This window comes from Myotis nattereri (genome assembly GCF_964212035.1).
Source record: "Myotis nattereri genome assembly, chromosome: 2".
NCBI classification, from domain to species: domain Eukaryota; kingdom Metazoa; phylum Chordata; class Mammalia; order Chiroptera; family Vespertilionidae; genus Myotis; species Myotis nattereri.
Genome location: NC_138076.1, coordinates 48,674,778 through 48,688,892, shown reverse-complemented (window position 1 = coordinate 48,688,892; position 14,115 = coordinate 48,674,778). Strand labels below are relative to the sequence as shown.

The following is a 14,115-nucleotide window of genomic DNA, read 5'->3' as shown; positions in this document are numbered from 1 at the left end:
ATTGTGATCCATAATCAGAATGGTTATTAAGCTTTCTGTCTCTTTCTTTCTCTCTCTGTATATATATTCAAGATGTATATTAATGATGAAAATAACATAATATGCTGTGGATTTCAGTTATGGTCAACAACTTATAAGTAATACGTTTGTTAGGAATAGTATCATTGAAAATTATCTTTAAGTTCAACATTTTTCCTCTATATTACAATATCCATTCCTCACTGCCTTTTCCCCATTGTTTAGCAAAAATAATGTGTTTAAATGTACATATTCATTTTTGTGAATTCATTTTGTCACTTAAAATGTGTACTCTTGAGCCCTGGATGGTTTGGCTCAGTGAATGGTGTGCCAGCCCGTGTGAGGGAGGCAACCAATAGATGGGTTTCTCTCCCTCTGTCTTTCTCCCTCCCTTCCACTCTCTGTAAAAATCAATGGGAAAATATCCTCAGGTGAGGATTACAAAAAAAAAAAAAGTATACTCTTGAGATGCATGTATCGCTCAAAATTAAGCCAATGAAGTCCAATTCTGCTTCACTTTTCCTTTATTCATTTTTATGAGAATTTTTCTTCTCATTCTTCTTCTCTCTCTCTCTCTGCCTGTTTCCTCATTTTCAACTTCTCATCTATAAAAAGACATTGATTTATTTACATATTTATGATAAATTTATGAGAGAATATTCTATAAACAGTAGTAAAAAAAGATGGCTTTAAAAATATACAGAATAATAAACATTAATTCCATGTCTTACTAGACCATAGAACAATGATGGAGCCATACTTGGCTTTCTCTTTTCCCCTATATCTGTACTTTTGTTGCCTCCTCTGAACACTGGTGAGACTATAGATAACCAAGAACTTATCTTGTTACCTCCTCACCTGATAAGCATGTCTCCAATTGCTTGTCAGGGGAAGACAGTCTCCCTCTAAAGACATAAGTCTTTGTGAATTCTTAGTCTTCCTGGTATTATTTTGGCCGTGCTTCTTTAGTTGACCACTAGCTGAGTGTATTACAAGGCTACAGTATTATGGGATTGCTTCTCTGAGTTAAGCAGCCTCTCCTACATATCTGGGCTTTTTGGTTAAGTCCCAACTGTATAAAGTGCTGGTTTTCTTTCCTAGCATTGGGTCTCAGAAAAAAGGCTTGACGATCTATCTGATTCTCCTTCCATATCTGGAGCCTGTTCTCATTTATTTTTTTCTCATGTAAGAGTTGAAGCCCCTTCTGGAAAAATAGAACTCCTGGGACCATGGAGCTCAATCTCAAATTCCTTTCTTAATCTTCTGTGTCTCTTCTCTACTTCTCTTCTCTTATTTGGAGTCTGGTCATATTTTTCCTGTCAACCCTTTTAAATTTAATTTAATTTTACTTTATTTAAATTACTGCATTTAAATTATTTTGTGGACTATTACTGCATTCAAATTGCTGCATGTGATACAACAAATTTTTATGGCATGCAAATTACTGTATACAATATTGTTTGGACTTTTCCTGTATTTAAAATAATACACAAAAAGTTACTTGGGTTAATTGTCATTGAACTAGTCAGAAGAATTTGTGTATAAATATAAAAGTTGTTGCTAGTTTCTCATTTTATATTTTTGCTATTATTACATGTATCAAATGTGATAATATAAGTATAATTATTGTCATTTTTGATCTGGGTTGTTATTTTATGACACTTTAAATATAAATGAGAAGAATATATATGATGGAAAATGTCAGAAGTAACAATATATAATCCAAAATATCTGCAGAGCAAAGTACTCAAAAAACCAAAAGTAAAAAATTAAACAAAATAATAATAATTATTGAAATATGCATTAAATCATATTACTATACTAAGGTTATAATATTGTTCTTTCACATTTATAAATTGCCATCATTTTTCTTGAGGTAGGTTTTACAGTTTAAGTTTTTTTGACAAAAGAACTTCACTTGCATGGATTTGGTCTGAAGAAATACTTTACAACCCTGTAATTCTGCAACTGTAAGTTAACATTAGGGAAAACACCAAAAATGGATATCTTTTACAATTCTTCTGTATTATTTAAAATTGCAACAAATTAGAAGAGTAAATGTCCAAATGAAATGGTTGGTATAGGTAAATAATTTTGTCATACAACATAAGGGGATAATATGCATGTATTAATAATGCTATATAGGATATCCTGTCTAATAAAAAAGAAACATGGTAATTGGCGTACGACCGCTACCCTTCCCATTGGCTAATCAGGGAGATATGCAAATTAACTGCCAGCCAAGATGGCGGCCAGCAGCCAGGCAGCTGATGCGAACACGGAGGCTTGCTTGCTTCAGTGACGGAGGGAGCCAAGCTTCCCCGCCTGCCTTGCCGCCTCTCAGCTGCAACTCTAAGAAACATTGTAACAAATATAGAAGCTAAACAAAACCCCAGGCTTCAGCCAGCAGGACCGCAACATTGTTTCAAATACAGAAGGTAAACAAAGGCCAGAAACCTGCTTTCAGCAGCAGAGGTCTCATAGCTGGAGCTGAGCCTCAGAGCTAAAGCTGGCCCAGAATCAAAAAAAGGAAAAAGGACAGGTTGGGAGCTTCAGTCACCCGCCAGCCTGAAAACGGCCCTCAGCCCCTCACCCAGGCTGGCCAGGCACCCCAGTGGGGACCCCCAACCTAAAGGGTGTGTGACCAGCTGCAAACAGCCATCATCCCCTCACCCAGGCTGGCCAGGCACCCCAGTGGGGACCCCCACCCAGATCCAGGACACCCTTCAGGACAAACCAGCTGGCACCCACCCGTGCACCAGGCCTCTATCCTATATAGTAAAAGGGTAATATGCCTCCCAGCACCGGGATCAGCGGAGGTGCGAGGTCTCCCGGCACCAGGATCAGCATGACAGGGGGCAGCGCCCAAACCCCCTGATTGCCCTGTGGCTCTGTGTGTGACAGGAGGAGGGGCCACAACCTCCCTATCGGCCCTGCTCTGTTCCTGACAGGGGAAGGCGCCCCAACCCCCTGATCGGCCCTGCTCTGTGCCTGATAGGGGGGAGCTCCCCAACCTCCTGATCGCCCTGCGGCTCTGTGTGTGACAGGGTGAGGCGCCCAAATCCCCCCCCCCCCACAGGCCCTGCTCTGTGTGTGACGGGGTAGAGCCATAACCTCCACATCAGCCCTGCCCTGAGTGTGAGAGTGGCGGATCCCCAACCCCCTGATGGGGCCTGCTCTGTTCGTGACAGGGGGCAGTGCCCCAACCCCCTGATGGGCCCTGCTCTGTGCTTGACAGGGGGTGGCGCCGCAACCTCTCCTTTGACCCTGCCTTGAGTGTGACAGGGGGCGGTGCCCCAACAACACAATCGGCCCTACCCTGAGCGTGACTGAGGGTGGCATCACAACCTCCCAATCCGCCCTGCTGTGTGCATGACAGGGGGCGGCGTCCCAATTCCCCAATCAGCCCTGCTCTGAGCCTGACCAGGGGCTGCACCTAGGGATTAGGCCTGCCCTCTGCCACCCGGGAGCAGGCCTAAGCCAGCAGGTCGGTATCTCCTGAGGGGTCCCAGACTGCGAGAGGGCACAGGCCGGGCTGAGGGACCCCCTCTCCCCACTTAGTGCACAAATTTTTGTTCACCGGGCCTCTAGTATATTTAATAAAGGGGACACATCATTGCTGTTGAACTGTATCAAAAAGAAAATTATACTTACGTTCAGTTAGGGCTTTTTGAGCAATTTGTTTTGAAATCTGGGGTCTGGCTTAAAAGTTGAATCTGGAAGTTAAATAATGATAATAAAGCTAGTAAGAACTCCAGGCAAATTTATCTGAAGTGGAAGGTAGGCCATTGTTTTTCTAAATACTGAATTAACTAACTAGCCACATATATTTATATCTATCTATCTGTACAAATTAAGATATATTTTATTCACATGCTTACCACCAATTTAAGGACAAAACTTCAAGACAACTCCTAAAATTAAATAAATCCCAAATAAAGTTTAAATACTTAAAAACCATTAAATACTGTTAACATCATATAATAGAAGAGAAATATATGAATTTTAATCAGTCATCAAGGAATCTATATCTAACTGATGAGACAAAACTCAAATAGTTTTTGTTTCATATTCATTTTTTAACATGTATTTATTGTTTATACCAAATTAATAATACTAATTTCATCTCTGTGATCTTTCTGACCATCTTCTAATCAATGCTCACATCACACTAAATAACTGCAAGACTGAACGTATTATTCTGGGAGATATTAATGAGCAGATTACAATTCCAACCTCAAATACAAGACGTGAAGGAGTTCTTAGCACAATAAGTAGTGTACAGTAAGAGAGAGAAGTTTCTGAAACCTGGGCAGTGGGAGATAAAATCATTTCATCCTATATAATAAAAGCCTAATATGCAAATCGACCGAATGGCAGAATGACCAGCGGAACGACTGGTCGCTATGACACACACTGACCACCAGGGGGCAGATGCTCAATGCAGAAGATACCCCCAGCCTGCTGGCTCCAGGCCAACCAAGACAGGTGCCAGAGGGGGCCCCCTGATTGCCCTGACAATTGCCCCTCAGAGGGAGGCAACTGGCAGTGGAGGCGGGGGGCGGGGCTGTAGAGCGGGTGGCACCAGGTTGGCCAAGGCGGGTGCCAGTGGGGGACCCCCTGATTGCTCTGCCGGTCGCCCTGCAGATTGGCCCTGATCTCTGCCAGGCCTAAGTGCCCTTCCCATGCGTGAATTTCATGCACCAGGCCTCTAGTTTACTTATAACAATTAGTTGTCTCTCATGCCATTACCTGGAAAGGGAGATGGGGTTCTGTGCTGAGGGCACCAGCTGAAGGCATCAGGAGAGCACTGATCCATAGTAAGTTAAAATCACCTTGAGCACCTTCCACATCCTGATTTATTCACAGATAATTCTTACAGTAAATAATATGTCAGTGATTTTGATTGGAAGCATGGAAAATAATATATATTACTTTCTGATTTACATATACCAGCATTAAACTTTGTAACTATGGCACTGTTGATTAGAAGCTCAGATATTTATAAGCTAGTTTTTAAAACCAATCTTATTCCAGCTCTTCAGCAACAGCTTCAGGGTACCAGACTTAACATTCTCATTACAAACATATTTTTTCCCATTCCTGTTTGTACAGACAGATACCTGCTAAAGCAGAAATGTGAATTTAATCAGATGCAATACAGCATCTTTAAAAAGGTAGCATATATCTAACACCTGTCAGCTCATCAATGTTTGGTCTACTACTCTACAAATTACTACATATATCATTCCTGACACCTAAACTGATGGAGGGAATAAAACACAACTTATAAATTTTGTAAGACTTACAAACAAGACATATGCAGCAGAGTATCTGTTCTCAAGCTTGGTCTTAGAACTCCTTTAGACACTTAAAAAGTAATGACAACCCAAAACAATATTTGTGTGTATGGACATATAAGGTTAAATTTTGCTTCATAAATAAGTTGGAGTACTTTATTTACATATATATATAAACACATATATTGTATATATACATATACACATATGTGTGTATATACATATGGATATGTGTATAAATTTTTAAATTAAAATTGGAAATTTTAAAAATGCACAGAGATCAGGGATGGAAGGCATGAAAGACAGTAACATAAGCAAGGTACAAGCCAATTAATACAAGACAATTGTCTAGGGAAAATGCATTGAGAATGTAGCCAGGAGCTTCTGAGCCTCTTGGTATAGGGACCAGGGAAATATGAAGGTACTTACAAGACCACAGGCACAAACTGAACACCCTGAACTACCAAAAAAGGTTTTGTGATCGTGGCAGTTATTTTAGTGGTGATGGTTTTATTGTAATTCAAGATATTTGATTATATCAGTTGAGACTCTTCTGAAACATTGGTGACTATATATTAAACATTTGACCATGAACTCTTTTAGTGCTTGAAATCATTCAGCCTATAAATTGTCTGTGAGAACATCTAATGGATACATAGAAAAAAATTCCCAGTTACTTGTCAGCTGTCACCAGTCTCACATATTTTTGCTTTCTATTGCTGAATATTTCTAGGTTTTACTTGATTCTATTTTTATATTCAAATATTTAAATACCAGAGCTTTCTATATTAAAATGTTATTTACAGAAACATTCTATTGAATTTTAATATTAAAAACTATTCTAAATATTATTTTTCAGATCAATGGTTTAAATTAAATGTGAAACCCAAGGAGGTTAGATATTAGAATGGAGTAAACCAAGATCAATCATGATGTGATTACATTTAATCAAAGTATTAACAAATGGACAAGCCTTTTGGTTATGAAATATATGCATAGGAATTCAAATAGTGCCACTAGAGCATTATTTTTAAAAATTTAATTGTGGTCAGTAATTAATCATTCAACTAGTACATCCTATAGTCTTCAAAAATGGTTACTAGATATAGCATGGTTTATTTCAAATATACATCAAACATTCAGATTCATTTTATGGAGATTTTAATTGAAATTTAAATTATAAAGTAAAAATTTTTCTTATTCAGTGTAAAAACTAAAAACATTGGGTATATTTTTTTCTTTTAAATTTAAGTGATGGAATAGCATGTATTATAAAAACACATTTGTACATGTTTATTAAAATAACATTTAACAAATTATTTTCTAAAATTTTAAATAGTTGATAACTGTCAATTAATAAGTTGATGGTATCTTGTTTGGCTAGCATTTATTTTTTTCCTCTATGGAACTAGGATGACATAGTCCTCAATATGCATATATACTTGTGTGTGTGTGTGTGTGTGTGTGTATACATACATACTAGTGGCCTGGTGAACGAAATTCTTGTATGGGAGGAGGGGTGTTCCCTCTCCGATTGGGGACCCCTTGGGGAATGTCTGAATGCCTGTTTAGTCAGTCGGACATCCCTCTCGCAATCTGGGACTGCTAGCTCCTAACTGCTCACCTTCCTGCCAGCTTGATCTCCCTAACTGTTCTCCCCTGCCAGCCTGATCACCTCTAACCACCTCTTCTTCGGCCCCACCACCATGGCTTTGTCCGAAAGGATGTCTGGAAGGTCATCCAAAAGTTGTTTGGTCTAGTTAGCACATTACCTTTTTATTAGTATAGATATATACTTAACTAATTATTCAATGCTCTACATAGCCTAGTGTAAGGAGCAAAGGACTTCTGGGAGCCACAGACTCAAGGAAAATTTCCACTTAGCCTTAGGGGGATAGAATATTTTACTCACAATGTACCTTCTTCTTTTGCATATAAAAGAAAATTTATATTTTTCTTAAGTTGGAAAATTAGAATTAAATGTGTCTAATTCATTTAGTTAAATGATAAAATCAAACAGTTTAAATTAAAAGGATTATCAGTAGAAAATATTCCACTGCTCTTTGCTTACGGTAACACCATAAAAGAGAATATATGGAACTGCTATTCCAATTACATTTTTAAAAGCAGACATCCTGTTAATTATATGTCTCTTCTAACATAAGTCCATTAGCATTACTATGGTATTATGAATTTTTTACAATATATTGCCAGTGTAACACATTTTATATTGGATTTTGTTTTCTCACATGGATTGATTTCTTTCGTGAAACCCTTTTCTGTTCCATCTTCTCTAAGACTACCAAATAGCTTTCTTGTTTGTTCAAGTCCAATAAGAACTGTATGCATTATAATTGATGTTGTTTATTCCCTGAAAATAATTTTATTCACTAGATTAATTTGTATATTAGTAATTTTGAAAAATAATAAATACATGAACACAATATACTGAGATAATATTAGGATAAGGTGATAGTGAATGGGGAAAGATTGGGTAGATAATCCTACTTATATTAAGACCATTGTACAGTGATGGGAATGTTTATTTGTGCAAAGATGAGGAAAATGTTTGAGGTAAAGGGGAGAACAGTGTAAAAACTGCAGAGTACACATATATTTGCTGTTTCAAAGACAGGGGGTGAGGAAAATATGCCTGAAATGAGGTCAAGGAAGCAGTTGAAGGTCAGATTATGTAGAAACTTGGAGGCTATGGTAAAAAAATAAAATAAAATTATGTACTATCCCTGTACTGTGTTCACACAATGTAATTAATTGCAAGACAGCCTCCGCTGGATTATAGATTGTGGTAGGCAGAATAATAGCCTCTAAAGATATCCAGCCATCATCCCTGGAGCCTGTGAGCATGTTATATAATACATAAAAAACACTTTGTAAATAAAATTAAGTTATAGATTTTGCAATAGGGAGATTATTCTAAGTTAACTGGGTGGGATCAGTAATTACATGGGCCCTTAGAAATGAAAGAAAAGGCAAAGGAGAGGTCAGAAAGTGGCCAGAGAGATCCAAAGAGAGTGGAATCCATTCCTGACTTTGAAAATCTGGGATGGCTCTGGAAATGGGAACAACTCTCACTCAGCTGAAAGACAGAAAGGAAATGGGACCTCAGTGCTATAACTACAAGGAACTGAATTCTACCAACTACCAGAATGTGGACGGAAATAGGTTCTCCCTTGTCAGGAAGGATCACGTTCTGCCCACAGCTTGGTTTCAGCCCAATTAGATGTATGTCAGACTTCTGATCTACAGAAATGTAAATTCATAAAATTCATGTTGTTCAATCTGCTAAATTTCTGATAATTTTTTATGGCAGAATAGAAAATTAATACATAGGCCTTACCGACACGCAATTTACTTACTAACGATTCAAAATATATGGGGAAGAACTAGGCGTAGATGAAGTGTTCCTAGATGGAGGCCACTGAGTCTGTGAGATTCAGCTCCCTCCAAAATTGTCCCTTTCTCCAGGGTTTGGATACATTTGTAAATCAGATTAACAGATCGGTTTGGAAGGACATATATGCAAATGATACACTTAGAGAAATTTTAGGTCTTGGGCTCCTCAGTGCTATAACTTATTAGTTACCTAGCAGAAAATACACGTATTTTTAAATTTTGGATTGCTTACATTGTAGATACAAAGACATAATTTTTTTAAATATTTTTTATTGATTTTTTACAGAGAGGAAGAGAGAGAGGGATAGAGAGGTAGAAACATCGATGAGAGAAACATCGATTCAGCTGCCTCCTGCACACTCCCCACCGGGGATGTGCCCGCAACCAAGGTACATGCCCTTGATGGGAATTGAACCCGGGACCCTTCAGTTCGCAGGCTGACGCTCTATCCACTGAGCCAAACCAATCAGGGCTAAAGACATAATTTTTTATCTTTACACTGTTTTAAATATCATAGTTAAATTTTGCTTCATACATTCTATTGGAGTACTTTCCTTACTTTTCATTCCGTTTTTTAAATTTTTAATATGTATTTTTTGTGGATCTTATTTATTTATTTGCTTATTTATTTAATTTAGAGAGAGAGTAAGTGAAAAGTGAGAGAAACATTAATGCAAGAGAGAAGCATCAACATGAGAAGAAAAATCTGATCCGTTGCCTCCCACACACACCCCGCACCACAACTGGGGATCAAATCTGGAACCTGGGCATGTTCCCTGACCAGAAATCAAACCAGAGACCTCTTGGTGCCTGGGATGCTGCTCAACCAACTCAGCCACACCAGCCAGGGCATTTTGTTCTGTTTTTTTAGAACTCTTTGTATAAGAAGGGACTGTGATTCTTTAAATTGTATTTGAAATCAAATACAGTTGTCTATATCTGGTATTGCTTTTCAGTCAGTAGATATTTTTTACACTGATGTATTTATATGGATAATCATGTTATACTTAGGGAACCCCTGGTAAATGATTGACTTTGACCTTCCCTTTCTATACATTAAAAGGTATAATGCCTAGGTGGGTTTATAGAATGAGAAATGTTTTAACATAAAATGCCCTATAGGAGAGCAGAACAAAAAAGGGAAGACGTGATGATATTTAGCAGAAATATAATGAGATATCTATCTAAAAAAGTTAGGACAATACATCTAGTTAGTTTTAATTAATTATTGTAAGTAAATGTAGATTTATGGGAAATAGATACTTAGAGAAATGAAAATAACCCTGGTACCAAAATCTATCCTAGTTTTATATGCTGCATAGCAATTTATCCTACAGAATGGTTTAAAACAACAACCACTTATTATCTCACAGTGTCCAGGTCACAAGACCAAACATCTAGCTGGGTTTTCTGTTCAAAGTTTCATAAGACTGCAATCAAAGGGTAGGCCATGCTGCATTCTCATCAGGAGACTCAACTAGAGAAAGATTTGCTTTTAAGCTCCATCAGGTTGGTGGGAGAATTGATTCTTTTATTGATGTAGAATTTATGACAGTTTGCTTCTTAAAAGCTGGTAACAGGTTTGCTGCAGCAATTCCAAGACCAATGGACCCACTTATAAAGTGCTTGCCTAAATAGGTCAGACCAATGTAGAATAGTCTCTTTTTCTAGTTACTTAAAATAAATTGAGGAGGTATGGATTACATTTTCAAAATCTCTTTACCTTTGTATATAACGTAACCTTATCATGGCAATACTGTCCCATCATCTTTGCCAAACATAGGTTTTCCAGTTCTCAAGTTGAGGGTATTATAGAAGGGCAGGTCATTTGTTTAGAAAGTGTTTCTTTTCATTCATTTTTATAAGCTTACAAGGGATTGATATATTATTTTTCATAAAACTCTCACTGTTAAAATTTCTACAGGTCCTGCAGCTAAATCACAGATTTTGATTTTCTAAATATTTGTATATCTTCTTCTTCTTCTTCTTAAATTAATCTTGCTAGACATTGTCTGTTTAATTAGCATTTCCAAAATTCTGCTTGGTTCTAGTTAACTTTTGACTGCATCTACATTTTTGAAGTTAATTAATTTATACTACTGTTCATCTTACTTCCTATCTTATTTGTTTTTATATGCTGATTTGAACTTCCAAACACTGGAGTAAAATATTTGCAACCTTTTCTTTTAACAAAAGTTGTATTGAGGTATAATTTACCCATGCTAAAATTTGGTCTTTTTTTTTTTTTTAATCTTCACCTGAGGATATTTTTCCATTGATTTTTAGAGAGAGTGGAAGAGAGAGGTAAAGAAAGAGAGAAACATCGATGTGAGAGAAATACATCAATTGGTTGCCTCCTGTATGCACCCCGACCAAGTCCCCTGCCGGGGAGGAGCCTGCAACAGAGATATGTGCCCTTGACCGGAATTGAACAGGGTACCATTCGGTCCTCAGGCTGACGCTCTATCCATTGAGCCAAACTGGCTAGGGCAAATTTGGTCTTTTTTAATAGATTTCTATAAGTTTTGACAAATACATATAGTCATGAAACCACTAACAAGTTCAGATAATAGAATGTTTTCATCTCCCAAATTTAGATGTGTTTACTTCATTGCAAGTTATTTATCACAGTGGTAATTTTATATTTATTTGATGAACCTACACAATTAATAAATATATTCTTTTTAAAATTTTTCTTTATTTTTATTTTCTTTATTGATTAAGTTATTACATATGTGTCCTTATCCCCGCATTACTCCCCACCCTCCCTCATGCCCTCACCCCCCAATATCTACATTCTTAAGTAATCATAAAGATTTCAAATAGCTCCACTTTTATTATAATATTTTCTGTTTTTTGTTTGTTTGTTTTCTTTGAGAAAGATAGGAGAAGAGAGATGAAGAGAGAGAAAGACATTCATGTGAGAGAAAAATGTCCATTGACTGCCTCCTACACACACACATCCCATAGCCAGGACTGAACCTGTAACCAGGACATATGCCCTGATTGGGAATCAAACTGGCAACCTTTAACCTTTCAATGCATGAAACAAGATGCTCAACTAACTGAGCCATACTAGCCAGAGCATCTGCTTTCTGTTCTTGATGCTTAGTAGCAGTTCAGCAAGTTTTGTCAAATAAGTCATATGTGTGACTAAAGATATTTCATACAAAAGCTGTGATATGTAACATAATTATATTATTAGGTTCTTCCACATCCTTTATTTTACCCTAAAAACAGATGAAGAGTAGATCACATATTGTTGAGAAAATAACACAAAAAGTAAATTAGGGAAATTATAAATTTTACCTCATTTGTTTTATTTTACATTCTGTTTGCTTTTAAGATTAAGTCTATTTTCTCTAGACTTTAATAAATACGGACACTACTTTGAAGAATAAATAAATTACTCGATGGGGCAGATAATATCTGAGACTTTTCCTTTAATTACATGTATAAACTGATCCAAAACTTCCTCACTATTGTAGTTAGGCATCTGATGGACATTTTAATGGATTTCTATTGAAAAACATAATATGATCAATTATTTCTAATTGTCAAATTTAAATAGGTATCCCATACCAAGTTACTTTAAATGGCCTTTCCTTTAACTTGTCTCCTTCCTTGGGATTTTTTAACACTATTTTCTTCCTCTGATAACTCAGTTCCTTTGTTGATTCATCTTTATTCTCTAACATTTATTATTCATATTCTCTAAGATCTATATTTAGCCTTTTTATTTTATTGTTCTCCAGTTGTTCCTTTATCACTGTACTAGAGGCTCGGTGCCTGAAATTCATGCACTCAGGTGGAGAGGGGGTCTAGCAGCATCAAGCCCCTGTCAGCACCCGCAGGACCCCAGGCCTCAGTGCACAGCCCCGCCCACCAACGCATGCCTGCTTTGCACACAGCCTCCTGGTGATGGGTTGTTATGGCATGAGGGTGGGTCATAGGCTTTTATTATATAGGATAACCTCATTCATTTATATAAACATAACAGCCTCTCTAAGCTTACTCTGTAGTATAGACCTATGTGTAATTGGGAGCTCCAGGCTCCTTCTTATTTATAAATGAAGATGATAATATCCATCTTAAAATGTAATTTAAATAAGATAGTGTTAATAATTTAATAAGACATAAGGGAATGTTGAGAAAGTCGCTGTTACTCTCTATATATGTTAGTAAACACTCAATTAAGTTACTGATAATGACCATGATGGGTGCCTTGAGAAAAGGTTGACACATATATAAAATATACTATTGTTCTGGTAACATTGGGCCCATTGATATATTCCAGGATAATCTCATTATATCAATATCCTAATTTAAGCATATCTGCAAGGCACTTTTTCCATGTAAGGTAACATATTCTCAGGTTTCAAGATTAGAAGTATATATCTTTGGGGGGAGGGGTGAGCATTACTCAACCTACCAAGGTGCACTCTCTGACTCTCAAATACTCATATCTACACTAATAAAAGAGAAAAATGCAAATCGGTGTCATCTGCTACCTTTCCCATTGGCTAATCAGTGAGATATGCAAATTAACTGCCAGCCAAGATGGCGGCCGGCAGCCAGGCAGCTGGAAGCGAACATGAGGTTTGCTTGCTTCAGTGACGGAGGACTCCAACGTTCCCTGCCCGCCTTGCCGGCCTATGAGCTTGCAGTTTGAAACATTGTTACAAATATAGAAGCTAAACAAAATCCCAGAAACCTGCTTAAAGCCAGCCAGTATCTCAGAGCTGGAGTTGAAACAGTGTTTACATTATAGAACCCAAACAAACCAGATACCTGCTTTCAGCAGCTGAGGCCTAAGAGCTGCAGCCAAGCCTAAGAGCTAAAGCTGGCAAAGAATAAAAAAAAGAAAAAAGAAAAAAAGGAGGGGTTGGGAGCTTCAGTCACCTGCCAGCCTGAAAACAGCCCTCAGTCCCTCACCCAGACTCGCCAGGCACCCCAGTGGGGAGCCCCACCCTGATCCAGGACACCCTTCAGGGCAAACCAGCCGGCCCCCACCAATGCACCAGCCTCTATCCTATATAGTAAAAGGGTAATATGCCTCCCAGCACCGTGATCAGCGGAGCCCCGAGGCCTCCCGGCACCGGGATCAGCGTGACAGGGGGCAGCGCCCAAACTCCCTGATCGCCCTGTGGCTCTGTGTGTGACAGGGGGCGGGGCCACAACCTCCCTATCTGTCCTGCTCTGTTCGTGACAGGGTAAGGCGCCCCAACCCCCTGATCAGCCCTGCTCTGTGCCTGATAGGGGGGAGCTCCCCAGCCCCTTGATCGCCCTGCGGCTCTGTGTGTGACAGGGTGCGGTGCCCCAACCCCCGCCCCCCACGGGCCCTGCTCTGTGTGTGATGGGGTAGAGCCATAACCTCCCCATC

General features: G+C 38.3%; 1 long non-coding RNA gene across 1 annotated transcript in view; it reads right to left on the bottom strand.

The window, feature by feature from the left end:
• Positions 1–585: 585 nt before the first annotated feature.
• The window catches only part of LOC308514738, a 94,155-nt gene continuing 80,625 nt past the window's right edge, over positions 586–14,115 (bottom strand). Inside the window, exons 2-3 of the long non-coding RNA XR_013995610.1 lie at positions 3,673–3,734; positions 586–623 (exon numbers count right to left, since the gene is read on the bottom strand). This is a non-coding gene — a long non-coding RNA (uncharacterized lncRNA). The remainder of the gene's footprint in view (positions 624–3,672; positions 3,735–14,115) is intronic.